The sequence below is a fragment of the Dermacentor andersoni genome, chromosome 11 (assembly GCF_023375885.2).
Source record: "Dermacentor andersoni chromosome 11, qqDerAnde1_hic_scaffold, whole genome shotgun sequence".
Classification (NCBI taxonomy): domain Eukaryota; kingdom Metazoa; phylum Arthropoda; class Arachnida; order Ixodida; family Ixodidae; genus Dermacentor; species Dermacentor andersoni.
In genome coordinates this window covers 75,566,494-75,584,347 of record NC_092824.1, presented here as the reverse complement: position 1 = coordinate 75,584,347, position 17,854 = coordinate 75,566,494, and the positions used below count along the sequence as shown (strand labels likewise).

At 43.0% G+C, this 17,854-nt stretch overlaps 1 long non-coding RNA gene across 2 annotated transcripts in view; it reads right to left on the bottom strand.

The window, feature by feature from the left end:
• LOC140214098 (uncharacterized) overlaps positions 1 to 17,854 on the bottom strand; it is a 174,747-nt gene that overhangs the window by 116,856 nt on the left and 40,037 nt on the right. The window contains exon 3 of one of the 2 annotated variants that reach the window (XR_011891020.1): positions 2,358 to 2,478. The exons of the other annotated variant lie outside the window; for it this stretch is intronic. This is a non-coding gene — a long non-coding RNA (uncharacterized lncRNA). The remainder of the gene's footprint in view (positions 1 to 2,357; positions 2,479 to 17,854) is intronic. 2 annotated transcript variants of the gene reach the window in all.

Here is a 17,854-nt window from a genome sequence, read left to right as displayed (position 1 = left end):
AAGCGTGTTTGCTCAAACTTTATATCATGACTGGGACCAAGACTGTATGTGTTGGCTATGCCAAGCCGTATCGCCGTAGCAGAGGTGATATAGCAGCAGGGCCAGCAGACGATGCCAAAGCATGCGGACCCAAAAGGAGGTTTAAACGAAGCGTGAGCGTAAGCTAAGGCTTACTAAACAACCTTACGATCACCTTGTTGTTTGACTCCTACGACAGATAGGGAAATAATCGACACTTTCTTATCTATAAGAAATAGTAAATGTTGCGATGCCGATGGTTTTGAAATTGGGCCTGCTAAGTTCGTACTAGATGCAATCACTCCAGCGTTGACACACATTTATAACCTTGTTTTATCTGATGGTACTTTTCCAAAACGCCTCCAGGTTGCTAAAGTTATATTGTTACACATTAATCATGCTACTGCATTAATCATGCTACCCTACTAAAAAAATTTAACTATTATGGTTTCCGAGGCGTTTTTTTGAATTTAATAAAATCATATCTCCAACACCGCATGCAACACGTAGTTATAAACAGTTACGCGTCCGATTTGAAACCACTTATCGCAGGAGTACCACAGGGCAGCATTTTGGGCCCCTTGTTTTTTTGTATCTATATTAATGATCTAGTGACTATCGACAAAGACGTAAAATTTATTGCATATGCAGACGACATTACAATTCTTGTAACCAAAAAAAAAAATGCTGATGGTCTCATAACTAAAGCCAACGAGGTGCTGTCAAAATTATCATCTTGGAGTATCGCGAACTCGTTAACAATAAATGTTAATAAAACAAAGGCTGTACTTTTTAGGCCGAAAAATCGAAATATTGACACTAGTACCGTTTTACAGCTTAACCACTCCATTTTGCCTATTGTTCCTTCTATTAAGTGTCTTAGAATGCTCACGTGGAAATGATAATTGGTAAGCTCTGTCGAGTGACTGGAATACTATGCAAGTTGCGTTTTTTTCTTCCAGAAAGTATTAAACTTCTTTTGTACAAATCACTGTTATTACCACATATAAACTATTGCCATCTTGTCTGGGGCACTACAACGCTGTCTAATATCAATGTACTGCATAGAATACAGAAAAAAGCTGTACGTTGTATACTCGATGTCCCTTACTTAACACATACTAGTACTCTATTTGAAAAGCTCAATTTGCTGTCAATGCCTAACATTTATGAAAATATGTTACTACGAAATTATATGACTAGTATTAAAAGAAACAACGACACCCTAAAACGTATTTCCAACTTAATAGCAAAACATAAGGTGGTCAGTACAAGGAGTTCTGAAACATGGGAACTACCAAGGCCTAGAACAAATTATACTTATCAAATGCTACGTTTTCGACTACCCTACCATTTAAACAAGGCAAACATAAAGTAATGTTTATTTCTGTGCTGGATAAACATATATCTAGATGCGAATATGTACATAGACGTATGAATGTTCTTTGAACAGGTTCAATTCTTGTATAAACATTTTTTTGTATTGTGCGTATCTAATCCTTCTGTATATGTTACTGTATGAAATATTTTTATATATAGTGTCGTAATAGCGATGTACATTGTGCTGCATTTGTTTTATTATCTATTGTGTATGTTGTGATGTATTTCATGACTAGCCGTATTTATGAGAATTACTCATCACGTAAGCTTTACTTTTTTTGTGTTTTTTTGTTATACTTGCTCATAGTTATCATGATTAATGTTTCGCGGTTATTAGTGTAGAAATCCTATTTTTCGATTTATTATTGTATTTAACCGTGCTAATCCTTTGTTGCATTTGTTGCTGCCTGTAAAACGGGGCCATGGACCACGTCAAGCCTTGCTGGCTTTTTGTCCACGGTCCTCAGCATCAGTTGTATGTTGAAATAAACTTGATTTGATTTGATTTTGATATTTGAAGAGAGAGGTCATGAGGAAGAACTGGATTTGGCAATTCAACTATCTGGCTGAATTTTCCGGGAACGGGATACATTGTCAAATAGCTGTGCTGCGAAATAAAAAGAAAAGAAAGAAACCTGCAGAATTGTTCTGCGCTTTTGCACTGCCCGCAATCAGTTTACCAAACCTATTGCGCCGTTGCATATACGAAAAATTATACGCACTAGTCCTCAGGCATGACGCCCCCTTATTTTATTTGATAACGTAAATGAGATACTTTCGGTACATGGAATAAAACTGACAACACGCATTTCTTTTCTATGCAGAATAGATCATTACCACACGTTACCGGAATTTCCGTCATGCCGCAGTCTTACAGTGCGTGCGAACCCTTCGTGGTTGTAAACGAACGAAGCAATTACAGGCAAACAAAAAAAGCAGAGAGTAATGTTGGCACTTACTTCTTTCTCTGTTCGCTGCTTTCAACAAGGACCATTGCGAAGTTGCTCTTGGAAACATGGCCACGCCAATTTGTCACGACTTGAGGGCAAGTTCATGCAGGCAGAGCTTGCGAAAATGTGTCTGCACTGATTGTAACGTCAGCGCCGTCAATTAAGAGCTAGTGTAACGTTATTCCACAAATAGGCTAAATCGCTTGAGCGCACTTCTGCTTTCATACGTTCTACAAGGTAAGTGCAACAATATTGCGAATATGTTCGACTTAGTTGGTGGAACCATGAACACTGACCAAAAACATATTTCCCACGTGGGTCCTGTGATCTAAACTGCTCAAAATATTGACTCTCCGTAATGCCACACCCCTAGACCAGGGCAACAGTCTCTACAACACGCACTGCTGCCGTATTTTATCCTGTGTAACAGATGAAGCACTTAGTGGAACAAGAAATTCCTATAACCATTAAGAATAAGAAGCTGAGTTGACATTATTATTACAGATATATTTCACCAATCTGGTATACCATCAGATACACAATCCGCCATTAAGAAGCAGTTCCCAACTGGGAGAGAAATTCAAGAGCTCATTGAAAGAAGCAGTGATCCACAGTGGTCGAACAAGAGACGCCAAACGCTAGAGCAAACGTTGCCACTTTCACCATTTCCTCCACGCAGAGTAGCGGGCCACAAACATAGCTCCTCCGACCAACCTCACTGCCCTTCTCATTTCAAAACTTTCTTTCTCTTTGTCGAAATGGCTACAAGTTCTTTACAAGACTGTAATAAGAGACACGGTGCTTCCGCCTTTTCTATTTCTTTTTTTTACACCATATTTGTGGTGCTGCAAAGCCTATAGTTTTGTAGTGATGACGAAAATCTGGCACCGACCACAGAACTATAACTTGAATAGAAAACGAAGGAGAAGTTGCGGCCCCTAACACCTCGTTGGTTTGTAAGTTTTACTTCTGTCGTCCAATGTCCGCTTTTCATTGCCGTGGCCATCCTCGACCAGACGATCTTTTGTGAAACCCTCGATTTCATATACCTTGTAGTGAGGACACTTTCGCTTTATACTTTCCAATGAGGACTGCCTGGCATAGTGTTTCTGTCACTTGATCACTTGTGTTTATTTTTTCTGGAGCTTAAAAAGCTTAAAACGTTTTTATTTTGTAGGCGCATTGGCGGGACTTGGGAGCTAGCATGATCATTGTTTTTCAGCTGAAGATAATACAAATAAGAAACATGTTAAACTGAGTAAACGACAAATGTAGATGCCTATTAGGCACATTAGCAACAGTTATGCCAGGCGGCCCATGTCGTAAATTGTCAAGTTAAGGCGTACTCTGCACGAAGTCACGGAATTACAGAACGAAAATTTCGGTATAACAAAAAGAAAACCAGCACTCTGTGAGGCGTAGCTGGATCCCAGTGTTGTAAAAAGAAGTATTACAAGCGATGTTCAAATATCATTCTCAAGTGTTTCGCAAGGAATAGTCATATTAGAGTAAAGTGACACATATAGGTAACGCAGTAGAACTCAGTACCATTGCAACAACTTAGAGATCTACGAGCAGTCTGGCGAAACCCGCAGTGGGGCGCATAATATTATTTTGTAGCAAGAGCTTACGTGACGAAACCACATTACAGCGCCGCCCGTCCACCGTATGTCGCTTCTTTTGAAACGCTGACGTGGGCAGTTTCAGCCTTGTAGGCCTTATACCTTAGTTCGTATTTCGTTACCGCGTCGCGACAAAATATGTGGATCAATGGCTCAGTTAAATAAAATGAAACATCGAAGTCCTCTGAGAAATGTCTTTTTCACACAAGAGATATCCAAGGCAGGACGAACGATATCGCGCTTAGACGCAGGTGAACCATGCACGAAAACTTCTAGAAATAATAGAAAGAAATGGGCCTGGCAGACTGTACGCCGTCCAAATCTTCCAATATCGCGTCTACACTGGGATTTTCTCCTCGTAGATAAGAAACCCAATACCGTCTACAGTGGTGAAAGCAAGCCAAACTTAGGCAAAGGTCTTGTACTTCGCAAGAAATTGAATAGGCATAGGCCTATTTTACTGGTACTAAGCTTGCGTTTGTTCTTTTACTGTTACTAGCACAGCCGTGCTCGTGGAAAAAGTTTCCGAGAAGGAAAAAAGGAAGTCGGCGAAGACCTTCGCAACGCAAGAGAAGCCCTGGTCACTAAGGGTGATGCGAGTGAAGCTTCGCCTGTAGGTTCATTTCCCATTTTATCTCCTCTCCATGGTTTTTACTATCGATTGAAAGAATCGCACAATTCTTGGAACTCAATCCGTGCAGAAATTTTGACTCTCTGTATTCCCGCGATTGCTTCTTTCCTTCGATTCTTTTTGTCGGTCTCCTTTGCCTCTTATTATAAAACAAGACGACGCACAACGGTGGCAAAGAATATCCTTTCAATAACTAATAAAATGAGCAAAGTCAGTTGAAAGCTCGAAACAACGATATTTGCCACCGCCGTTATTCTTACCCCCCTTTTTTTATAATTCATCCGCATACTTTCTAACGTGATATTTACCCGTTTGGCACATGCATGAACACCGCTCTTATCCTTATTCATTTTGAAGAAATTAAGGAACGATGTATGATTGCCGCTAATAATCCCTATAAATTTTAGCACTTTACCTTGTGAAAAATATTTCAGTTCTAGTATTGTGAAAGTGGAGCAGCATGCGCGAAGGTGGCAATGGGGAGACGTGCCGTGAAAACGCCCAATAAAGTACTTATAACTTCAACTTCAATGAGGGAGGTAAAGTGTTGAGTAAATCAAACTACTTTCGGTGCCTCTTGGCTTATCTTGGAAATGAATCAGCGAGCTCCTTGTTAACTGAACCAATAATGTCGTGTTACTGATCGCAGATGCTGTGAATTTCTGACTATTAGGCATCACTCCTAAGGTACACACTCGAGTTTTGTTTTGTCTGTTTCGATTCTGGCCTGCTTGTAGCCAAACTTTCAGAAACGTCTAAAATGCGAAAAAGATATTTAGTGTAACTGCTACAATCGTCCCAGCCCCTCTCCACATGACGTCCACAAGGATACAATAACAATAGCCGTTCAAAGGTTTTCAAGACACACCTATTTATAACGTGCTCATCAGATATGTATGCCATAGCGCCTAGTCAATGGGCGTCACCTATACAGTCGGGCAACGTATCCTTAACTGCACACAACATTTCGATGTCATGACAAGATCTCTGTATAATGGTAATATATGCCCACAAAAGCCTAATATAGAGCTCGACTATCTAACCAAGTGCGAAAGCGGGATCTCGCCTTGTAGAACTGGCCGAAAATGGAAAACATCCACCTCGCTGTCAATGCTATCATTTACTATCATTGAGTTGCCGTTATTTCGCCCTCTTTATTCTATTACTCGTAATGTCATCTAGGCATACATATCTGCGTGTGAAATTTGAATAAAACGACACAGTATCAGCATGAAAATGCACGAAAACAGGCCATAAAGTCATTGCCTACATTAACTTTTGAATACGTCGTCACGCTTACAAAGTAATGTTACGATCTCACAAAGAAATCTTACAAGCTGGAATATTTTCATGTACGTTCGTTATATTTTAGCGAAATGTAACAGCGTCAGGTAGAGGAATTGTTAATAAACAGATCTAATATTTGTCAATTGTAATACTTCAGCGGTTCTCAAAGTGTACATAAATTTAGTGCAAATTCACAGCATAGGTAATAGTACCAGCAATTATTTCTCAGCCTTATGCGGTCTGCTTCGTGTTTACAGACCTCGTCAAAAAAGAAAGTTTGTATACGTAGAAACGCAGCGATTGCGAAATGGTCGAGCATCCACCTTGTACGCGGTAGGTACTCTGATCAAAGCCCAGTGTCGCCGAGAACTCACCGTTTTTATTTTTCTTTAGTGGGTAGAGATGTCCCCTGCCTGTCGCTCGGTTGTTTGTAGGAGGTTCTAATTTCGAAAGGGGGCCTTATAGATATTTCTAATGATGTCTGCCTCTCTCAAGCTAGCGATTTCCGATTAGATGGGTGTCCTTACCAAGCGTTGAGGTCCCGTAATGATCCCTGCATCGAGGCGTACGCGCGCTTGTAGTTATTTGATCGGCACAGTACCCGGTGGCAGTTCTTGTCTGGCTCCCTCAGTCGCGGCAGATGCCTTACTCGAAAGTCGTCTGTGGTTGGACAAGGGGTAGCAAGACACCCCGCTGATCCTATATGGTCTTTTTTTTTTCGGGATTTGAAAACTGCACGCGTAGCCGAGCACCAGGCCAAAGGACATCTTTCGGCATCTGAAGACCCCACCAGTAGCCGAACACCAGGCCGTACGACATCAGCACTTAACAGAAAAAAAACTCTGGGTTCCCGGTAGTATCGGGATTCGAATCCAGTCCCTCCCGAATAAGAGGTGAATTCTCTACCTATAGACAACTGCTGCGTTTCAACGGAGCGTAAAGGTCAACACGCATTCTACGGATTCAATCAACAAATCAAACAGTAAAACATTCAGGTTCTCCAGTACAGAGCTGAACGTATTTTAGTTGCACTTCGAGAACCTTGTTTCGAAGATGTTATTTGAATAAACTAAGACACCATGAGTTCTCGTACTCCGTTCTACTACATTGCTTTCCGAGATAAGCGAGAAAGATTTGTCTAGCAAATAAAGAAGAATCGCAAGCCGGCAGTCTCATTCCATTAGCCAAGGCAAGACGGACGAGAAAGATGTCAAGCCTGGCTTTTCTTGACAGCGCAGAACAGCGAAACTCTAGTCATACAAGGCCAGCTATGAATTACACAAAGGCACCGGAGGGTATCACGCCGAACTGATAAGCAACAACAAGGAAGCTGTGCAGTATGTACTGTGTCTTCATTAGGCATTGTTGTTTTGGGTGGCTACGACCTCGCATCGATCGGAGATAAACCAGGCCATGACAGGGTGGACGTGTCAAGCTTGACCCTCTCCCTGGGTTCCCTTCACTGCACGCTACTCTATCGGCAAGAGCACCCATTTCCTGCAGAGATATTCCAGACATTTGGAGGAAATTCAACTCGGAGCCATCAGCGATTGACTTTGGCGTGCATACACGTCGTGGGAGTTGTGAACAAGTGTTGGAGCCTGACCTACCAGATGTATTTCAATCCCTCAATATACATGGTTCCACATTTGGCGCGACAGCTGGCATTCAAGTTCTCAATAATAGGAATATATATCTCTAATATGCTCCTCAGGAACTTTGCTTAAAGGGCGGCCCGGGCTGCCCACGAATAATACCAGACGTGTTCCAGACGAATTCCAGATAACGACCTTTTCCGCGGCGAAACAAAGTTGCGGTGTCGCTTGCGGCTGGGAGTGGCATTTACGAAGGCTTCCTCCTATCGCATGGGAATTGGCGGTAGCCCCACGTGTGACTCCTGTTGGTGCGAGGAGACCATCGAGCACTTATTGTGTATCTTTCCTCGCTACGACATCCAATGCCTCTCTCTTCGGACAACCTTAAACCGACTGGACTCGAGACAATTCTCTGAGACAAAGATACTCGGACCATGGCCACATCCCTCACTGCCACAAAAATCGATTCATGCACTAGTACAGTTCTTGAAGTGTGCCTGTTTTAGAGACCGCTCATACGCAGTGCTCATTTGTATTCTTTCACGTGCTCTCAATCTTCGCTCTCTGCCTCTATCTATTTACCCTCTCTTACCCCCGGTTTAGGGTAGCAAGCCGGATGCTTGTTATGTTGACACTTTTGCTTTTCCGCTCGATCCTTTCTCTTCTATTTAATATGGTACGTCCGCTGAGTGCGTGGTGCTTTGAGGAAATTCTGATGTGGCACTCTGAAAGCAGATGCTGTGAGCAGACGTGACATATGAAGCGATTTGGATTGACTCCATGTATAGCACGAAGAACACAGAAAAAATAGGCCTAGGGAAACTGTCATCCACTATGTCTGTTCCGTCTTTCTTTTCTACGCTGTCTAATGGATTATGCCATAATGATCAGACCAAGACTTGACCCCTTTGAAAAAATGTGGACCAAATGCCGCTACAGAGGCGGGGAGCCAGGATATAAGCTGAAAGTGCCGTTACGAAAACTTATAAAGTACGAAATTATATATTCAAAAGCGTGATAAGTCTAACGGTAAAAATTTCAGACACGTTGCTTACGACATGGAGGTGACACGTACAGTGTGGAATAAAAAAATTTCGGAAGGCGGAAATATAAACTTCCGTTAACGTATGACCAACTCACTACTCCCATGTTTTATGAGACACGCCGTAGTGGAGGACTCCTGAATAATTTTGACCACCTGGAGTTCTTTACCGTGCACCCAATGCATGGCACAGGAGAGTTTTCACACTTCGCCCTTATCGAAATGCGGCAGCCATGGTCGGGATTCGTTCCCGCGACCCCGTGCTTAGCAGTGCAACACCTTAACCGCTAAGCCTCCGCGGGGAGGCTGACGAAAACAGTGTCCTTGGTGCTCGGCGTCAAGCGCGTTTTCTGAAGTGCAGCGTCATCACTAGCCAGGACACGAAACTGGTTGCAGTGTCTGCGGCCTCAGGAAACGCTCATATCCGCTTTGCTGCCGGGAACGACGCCCTAAGCCAATCTCATAGCCCCCTTACCGGCTGCTCATGTCGAGGTCAAATAGGTACGGCGCGCAGCCATGGAATCAGCACCTTGCTGTTCTAAACTGTGACACGGCAAAAAGTATGCGACAATGGCTCTGATAGTAGACGTGCATCGCCGTAGAGCCTTTCGAGCACGCTCGTCTCCGATGCCTTTCAGGCTGCAAACGCGAACGTCAACGCATAAGTGGCAAATTGAACCTGACTAGTTGATTGAATTCGCAAAAACACAAGCACTCTTTTACGTCGAGGACTGCAGCAGCTGAAATTGTTGAACACAGACATCGAACGAAACGAACTGACGAGGACGTAGCCGCACTGTCAACTGATTTAGTTATTGAAATTCCTGCGCTTTTTATTTCCTCGCGAAATCTCATCCCTTTGATCTTCCTGGGGTTTCACTGAAAAAAGCGACTTCTTTTCTTGTCAATGCCACAGACGGTGCACTTGCACATTGCACTCCTGTTTGGCTTATCTCCCATGCTTCAAGAATCTCTCGACTTAGCCTAAGACTACGATCAATATTAAGCTGACTAACTCTGTGAAGTAAAAGTATGTGGGAGACGTTGTCGAGCACTTTAGAAAAAAGTCTCAGTAACCATAGTCAGCTAACCAAGAACGATGAATAATGTGGCGTAGTTTATGAGTAAATGATGTGAGCTATGTTTCGCACGGAAATGATTTTCGAAAACCATGTCGAGCTGGTGAGAAAAAGAGTTTGAAGCATGTACTAGTAATGGAAATGGGGTGATAATTAACTGGTGAACTTTTATTGCCTCATTTGAAGATTCGAATCACCTTGCCGAAGTTACATTGGTCTGAAAGAGTTGATGTGTCAAGTTACTGCTGAAAAACTTTTGTTAGCATGATTGAGCGGCAAACACAAGTATTTTTCAAAAATTGGCAATCAATAGAATCATAACTAGGGGAGGAATGGTGCTGTAAGTTGTTCAGGAGTTTTGTAATTCCAGCCATCTCAACAATTATGGGAAGCATGAATGGGTCATTGTAATGAAAAATCTCTGGAAGATTAGTATTGTAACCACGGAGAAATTTCTCGAAAAGGTGTCATTTAAAATAGTAGCACAGTGGTTAGGTGGAACGGAGTTGCCAGCTGTGTTTACCAAAGCAATGGAGTTATCAAGATTGGGGTTTATCATACGCCAGCACTTTCGAATATTAGATTTCATAAGTGAGGGCGAGGTATTCGACTTGAAATTATCTTTAGCTTTCTTTAATGCTGCCACGTAAGTATCAGATTCAGATTTCTAGGCTGTCGAGCGTATGAGGATGATAATTTGGCGAAGCGATATGGACACTTTTACCGGTTAGAACGCAGTTTGATAGGTGTGTCATACCATGGTGTTCGAGAATTAGACGTGATAATACGAGTGAAGATGTCCCAAATTGTATTGCGTATTTTGAGAGTTTCTGGAGCTTAAAGAAAGGAGAGCAACAAGTAGGCATTTATACGTGGCAAATAATAATTACTATAAACAAGGTCAGGTCTAGTAGTAAGGATTAAATGACTAGTGTCGGTCGAGTGGCACATGATTCTAGTAGCTTGAGTGGTTAACTGCGAAAAGAAAAACATAGGGCACAGTTATAAAAGATTGTCGGCTTATGTCACCATTATGTTAGGAAAGTCAAAGTCACCGAATAAGAACATGGGAAATAAAGGAAAGCGTGAGAAAACATCATCAATACTGTCTTGAAGTTCCGGGACAGTAATATTGGTGTATGTAGGCGGACGACAACAAATGCCTAGGTCAATTTTTTTGGTCGCCAATTATTAAGGACGCGCAGGTGAATTCTAGGTTAGTGTTCAATGCGCGATGATGGAAAATGTCTAGAGACAGCGAAGAGGACGCCGCCAACTAGGCACGCATCTCTGTCACAACGATAACTATGAAGAAAAAAAAAACAATGCCTAAAAACCAATACAGTTCGAAAAATATATTCAGTAATATGGTTATCGAAATGTTTTGTGCAAATAAATATTTTGTCATGTTGTGCATCGGTTTACAGATATAGTACTACAAATGATGGAAGAAAGTACCTATCATCCAAAATAAAGAATACAATTCAGCCTAATTTCACAGTAAATGAATGGTGTGCCAATCGGTAACCATTTCTGCATGATAAAATGTTGCAATGAATGTTTAAAGATTCAGTTGAAGAAGTACCGCAAAATTTACCTACAACACTTTCCTACTAACCTCTAGGAATCTTCCCCCAAATATATCGCTATGTCTCCTGATGAATTACTATCAATCCTTGAAGAGTGTACTAGAGTTTGTTTAGCATGAAACAAGTGCGACTCAAACTTTCCACGCTTATTAACTATGCGCTTTGTTTAATAAAAGCAATGGCTGACAGAACACCTGACTGTTCACACCTTCCAATAAAACAAGACGTACGGTGACCGGTGTCAGATTGTGACGTAAGATCCGCAGTTTTCTGTTGCATGGAGATCGTAGTACATTATCCGAAACCACTTTTCCTACTTCTACCGCCTCAAAGGAAGTCAAACATATCACTTTAGCGTAGAACGGTAAACTTGTATCTCCTTAACATTCTTGAACTCGGTGGCCCTTGAGTCAATAAAATTTACGCATAATCGTATAAGAATAACGCACGATTAAACACAAGCACTTGTGTGACTCCTCTTTTTAATAAGTGTCTTGGTTGTGATCTGTTCTTCTACAGTTATGTGCAGCGAGCTCGAACCATTCTCGTCCACGTTACATATATTCATCAAGATGTACCGTCACGATCAAAAGTTCGGGTACCACGCCACCAGCAAAACAAAAAAAATTTGATACATTCAACCCAGTTCCGGGGCCTGGAATTGTTTCAACACATTGCGTTGGTCAAACCCGAGCGGATAGGCGTGCGCTCTTGATATCAGCCGAAATTCCCAGGCTGCGAGATAAAGATAAAAAATCGTGGCACCTTTGGTGCCCAAACCTTTGATCGCGAGTGTATGTACAGAAGCATACGCGTGGGCTCATCTCCCAGAAATAACAGCTGAAACACGAGGTTTGTTTGTGTCTTTTGTAAGCACAAAAGTATTCGTGCTTGTATCTTACATCGGTATAAGAAAAACTATTGACGTTCTATTCAATTAAAAATGATTTTTTTTCTAAAAGAACTCACTCAGAAGTGAGTCCAGACATCAAAGAGTGGATTTTGCTGCGCCATTCGTATACTAATGAAGCATTGTTTTATTGCCCCTCAAAGCAATACCATCTCTTTAGATGTTGGTGATAATATCAAAACAGCAAATAAAAAGAGGGAAGGAAAAGACCAAATGGAAATATTTATTCAATGAGCACGTCTAGTAATTTTCATGTGTTTTCGACAAGAGCGAACGTACTTTAAGAAGAGCAGTTCATTACTGTGACAGAGAAATATGCCTCTAAAATGCTTGTCGCGTAGCAGGCAAGAAGTGCCTTCTCAATATGCACCCTCAGATCTTCAGGAAAGGCAGCCTACTGGTGAAAATTAAATTCCAAACGAACAGTTATAAAAGAACTTCATGAAAGGCATGATTTTTTAGGCACTCCCACGATATATTTCGTCATAGCCACTGAGTCGTATTAAAGTTTGTGGGAATGAACTCTTTTCGTTATACACTTTTAATGAGACTCCACGCCAGGAAAGTAAAAACTGCGTTGGCTGTGACTGTATCGTACTTGTACACCCCGCGACAAAAGTTTACGGACCACGGGATCAACAAAAACGTTCAATTCCCGTGCAACCTGTAGCCGTAGCCAATAAAACTGTGTGCGAAAATATTGTTAGCATATTCTAGTCGAGCCCCGAAATGCAAATACCAGGCTACGTTGTGAGGTTGCGGAGATATTCAAATTCGTTTCACGTCTGGTGCGCCGCAATACCTTGTCACCGGGTGTACATGCTGGCAAAGCTCTGTAAAAAAATTTCAATTGTGAGGGAAGGCGGCTGATTGCACACGTTTCGAAAACGCATTACTGTTCTACATAAAACAAAGGCGCCAGTTATCATCAAGGTCTTTATGTTACTTTTTCCCCTGTATGTGCATAACTCCTCCGTGGGCATTGTTACACTCAAAAGAAACGGTTAAAGGAGCCCTTGTGCTTACACAATAAAGGCCAGGTCAGGTATCAATGTTTCGAAAAAAATTACTCATATTCTTTGCCTTCCCATTTCATCCACCATTGAGTGGTCTTTCCAGGAAGGCTCTGAATAGAGTCCTATTGCTCTGAAAAGTGTCCCGTGCGATAACGGCGCCAGGATTCCCGGGAGCGACACAATGGGTTACAAGAACAAAAGTTCAGAAGGCCAGGTCATAAAAATGCCATGTTTTCATAAGGAACTGCGCTACAATGGCAAGACATTAGCCACGCATTAGCTTCTGTATAGAACAAAGAACAAGATCAATCGATGAAAGGAAATACCATGGCGCAGACACCTGGTGATGCACGTTGAAAGGGGGAAGACTGTGTGCTTCTTTTTCGTCAATTTAGTCCTTACAATGCGTCAGTAACAGCTCGGGTGTTCTCAGGAGAAGAATAATTACAATGGATAACAATGTCTTTGTTACTTCGGGCAAATAGGATAGTAGAATAACACAGGAAGATGTTCTTTTCTTCAGCAAGTTATTAATCAGAATCATTGCGCTAATAATGCACTATTGGCAAAGAGCACGCAGCTCCTTACTTATTGAATAGCGATGTTATCTCACACCGCGAAAGATAATGCACGTCTATTCCACTTTATAAGCGCCGTTTAGATTGGTGCTGCCTAGTATCACACTCAGATACTTTGATCGCATTCTCTAGTGATTACCAATTATGGATGCATTATTCAAATTTAGATAGTGACACCCGGAGTATTGCTCCAGCACCTATAGTATCAACTGAACTTACAACATGTACAAAGCGGAAGCCGCAATTTGGGCTATGAACTGAAAACGCTCAAAGCGCACCCTTTTATCGGAACATTCCTGACCATCTATAATTCTTTAGTGTACATTGATTACACGGTTGACAGCCATTTTCGTATCCTTCATCCACCCACCTGCTGTCACCAAGGCCGCGAATAAAACCTGCGACGCTTCAAAATGAGTTCTTCGCGCAGAATAAGTTAAACCAAATTTTTTGATTAAACACAGTAGCGTTTTTTCATGAAGGCCAGGGCCTATGAACTTAATAAATTACACCTGGTGCATGCTGTCATTCTTGCACGCGAGTCACTTCAGTGTCGTTTGAAGACCGATAGGGAGGCTGGCGATGCGCGATACCGACAGACGCTGGTCGCGTTTAACGTAAAGCCGACAGCCGCGCATTGCAGTACGGTCGTATAGCGCGTCACGTACTTGTGAATGGGGATTGAAGAGCACAAAATGTTTTCCGCAAACTAGTGCCGGTAGCAATGGGAAGGAATCAGCAAGAGGGGCGCGCTTGCCTTGTCCTTCATTTCTGCCTCTTCGTTCAAGATTTTTTAAAACCTTGGCTGCTTCTTTTTTCTTCTTTTCTTTAGTGGGGGGGGGGGGGTGCGGAGAGGGAGACAACTAGTTAACAGCGCTCTTTCATCACTGACTATGTTCGTGGGCAGATCCGAAAAATAATGAGCCTAGCGCGGCCCTGCTACCAGTGGTACCTTCTGGTTCACCACGGTGGCACCACACGGTAGCACGGTGTTAAAGCAAGCGTTGTGAGACCACTAGCGTTTGGACACGCTGTGCCTCTTGTCGCAGATGCTGCGAGCAGAGGACGCTGCGAAGCGAAGCGTTTGCTACACTCCGTTCCATACACAACAGTCAACGCTGTGGAAGCTACGCAACAAGTTCACTCAAGAAAAGTCACTCCGCGCAATCCGTCCACGCTTCGCTGCTCGCCAACAGCGTTCACTCGAGCGTGCACGCACGTGAGGCTCCTCGAGACGGGTTTCAAATAAAAAAACAAAAAAACCCATAAAAATGATCTAAAACAACGCGTTACCAACCCTGTACCACAGTGTGTTTCTTTCTAAGGTTTAAAACATGTTTCATTTAATACTGAGCCTATATAAAAGAAGTTCGCAATTGCGGTCAAAACACATCGAACTATATCGATGTGCAAACGAAGCCACTGCAATAAGTCTAGCCTCCACAGCGTTTACTCCTACATATGGAACATAACACGGTTCCACTCACGCGATAACAGCAGCGAGAGAGCGGCCCCAAGAAATTTCCGGTTTGGGCCTCATCAGCCTGCAGCACCTGAACACAAAGCGTGCTTTGAAGTCCTTCTACTGTGCGGAACGTCTATTTTGAAATTTTGAGATAAAATACATGCATATTACGTTTTACGGTTAATACAGAAAATTTCTCGTACAACATGCGTTAACGCTGACTTTTAAAATTGTTGTTATGTACAAAGCAAAAGTGTTGAAAATCTCCGCGCTTAGATATTACAGCACTGCTGCTGCTCGATATACGACCAACGCTTTTCTTGCTCGCTATATCTAGCGGGCTATACGTCAATGAGCAAAACCGGAAACCATCCAGGGCCTATGTTTGTAAACAGTGAAAGAGTCCTCGCCCGTTGCTCCGTAGAGAGGAGCGGGCAAGGAGGACATCGAGGCACTCTAAAGCGTTGCTATCAAGGCACCCCATGCGCAACCAAGCTGCGAGGGATGTTCGCCGCCAAACGCGTACTCGTTCGTTGACAGGCCACGACCGCACTCAGACGAAGCAGCACGCGCACATGGCTCTAAGCCCAAAGAAGCCAGCTTTTGTAGCGCAGAAAAAGAAAAACAAAATTTACATCATACAAACCTTCAAAGTTATTCAAATCGCACGTAACTTTGTGAGCAACCTAAACAACTCTCTTAGAACAGTGTTTAAAAGCTTCGCTTTTGAATAATTTGCCTATTTAAAAGCAAGATGCAGGATACGCAGATACCTGTGGTGCGTGCATCTATTATACGACGAGTAACGTGGAACCAGCTCTGCGGCTTTTAGTAGAAAGCCCCAAGCATCTCTGCTACTCGCATCGCAATGTTGAAATAAAGTGATTTGATGAAATTATCGACATATATTAGTTCGCGCTCTACTCTTTCCGTGCTCCATTAGTTCCCATCGGTCTAGCCAGAAATAAAAAAAGGGTGTCGGATACCGCATGGCGCTGACACCCTTTCACATTTGCTAGATCCTCCCCAGCATTAGTTTGCAGAGCCAACATACAGTGTGATTATTGTTAAGTTGTGCGGAATTTTTAATAATTGCCGAATGCAATTAACATGTTTCTAGTCCTCGAGTTGGATTATTCAGTGAGGCAGAAATCACTTGCATGAGAAATCTAATCAGAAATCAGAAAACAGAAGACCGGAGTGATTGAAAGTCAGCGAGAAAGGCGGAGGTTGGCGAGAGAAACAACTACCGATTTCACCCAGGTGAGTCAGTAACGGAGGGGAGGGGGGGAAGCGTCCAGGTGAAGCGTTGCCTTCGCCGAGCGGCCATAAAAGTCAAAATTCTCAGCACCAGATCAATCCCCAGGTTTGCATTGCGCCCCCCCCCCCCACCACGGCTAAGCCACGGGTGGTTACGGGCGGGAGGGTTCGACTCCCATTTCCAGGGTGTCTCTGGTGTCGCAACACACCAAAGCCCACTCTCGCAAACGCTCCTCGGTGGAAAAACTAGCAAACATGTAGTTCTTATATTTTATTGCTTTAGATTATTGCGCCATTACCTATTATTTAATAGCATTTGCTTTCGTTTCGTCAGTGATTCCGTTTCAGGGATTCGGTCTACAGGTGACTAGCCCATTCCAAAACAAACAGACAAAAACTCAACATTTCATCGAACGACTATTTTAAGTGCAAGCAAAGGGACACACGCGGGCAGGAAATATTTCTTTTTTTTTTTTCATCGCCCATTAAGACTGCGCTGTGGAGCGCACAGCTCGGAGCAGCGGTCCGCTTCACCGTCAATGCATGTAGCTAACAGTACAGTATGATGGAGAGTAAATGCGATGACTGGAAGAAGCTACCGGAAGTCAGTTCGCTCTGTGTCGTCAATTTTTTTAGAGAATTTCTCGTCAAATCGTTAACAGCGGTTCGCTTGCGTCTATGCAAAGCACCTCCGGCACCGATGCGCCGAGGTTTGAAAGGGGAGCTTGGTCGTTAACACGCACTCTTTAAAGCCTACAGGGGAAGAAATTTCACAACAGCGCATCGACGAAGCGTAAAGAGTCTCAAAGGATCTCCTAGCGACCGTGCTTTTTACGAGCTTATATCAGCTCATATACTGTGCTCGACTGCTCAGCAACTGCGACATGGACGCCGAGTCACACCCCGCGGTTTATGTGGCATCTCCATGTCGCAACTGCGAAAACGAAAGCTTTTCTATGTTTGTTCGACATAAACAGCAAGTGAATTACATTGCAAGCGCTGCAGGCATATTGTGGTCAGATCGCCCTGGTAGTACTGGCCGCATCCCTGGCGTGCGCAGTTAGCTATAGACGAATCGCAAAATTTCGCAAACGAGTAGTTTATCTCACACGTGAGCGCAATATGGCCGGACTCGTAAGAGCCCCGTTCAATCTATGACGACAGCCTTTCCCGGCCTATGATGAAGTTCTAATGGCCTGCCACGTGTTCGTCCCACTAGATGCACGATTATTCGGAAGTGTCCATGTCTAGTCCTTTCTGCCTGTCATCTTCCACACACGTGTATCTTCTGCTCGATTTTTTTTTACTTGTTCCATATGCTTGCTCGTGAACTTCGGCAGTCGCGTATACCAAGCATGTTATATCGAGGAACCCAATAAAGACAGATTGTGTCTCGCTTTCGAGCTGGATCCTCGATTGCGTCGCCTTGTTT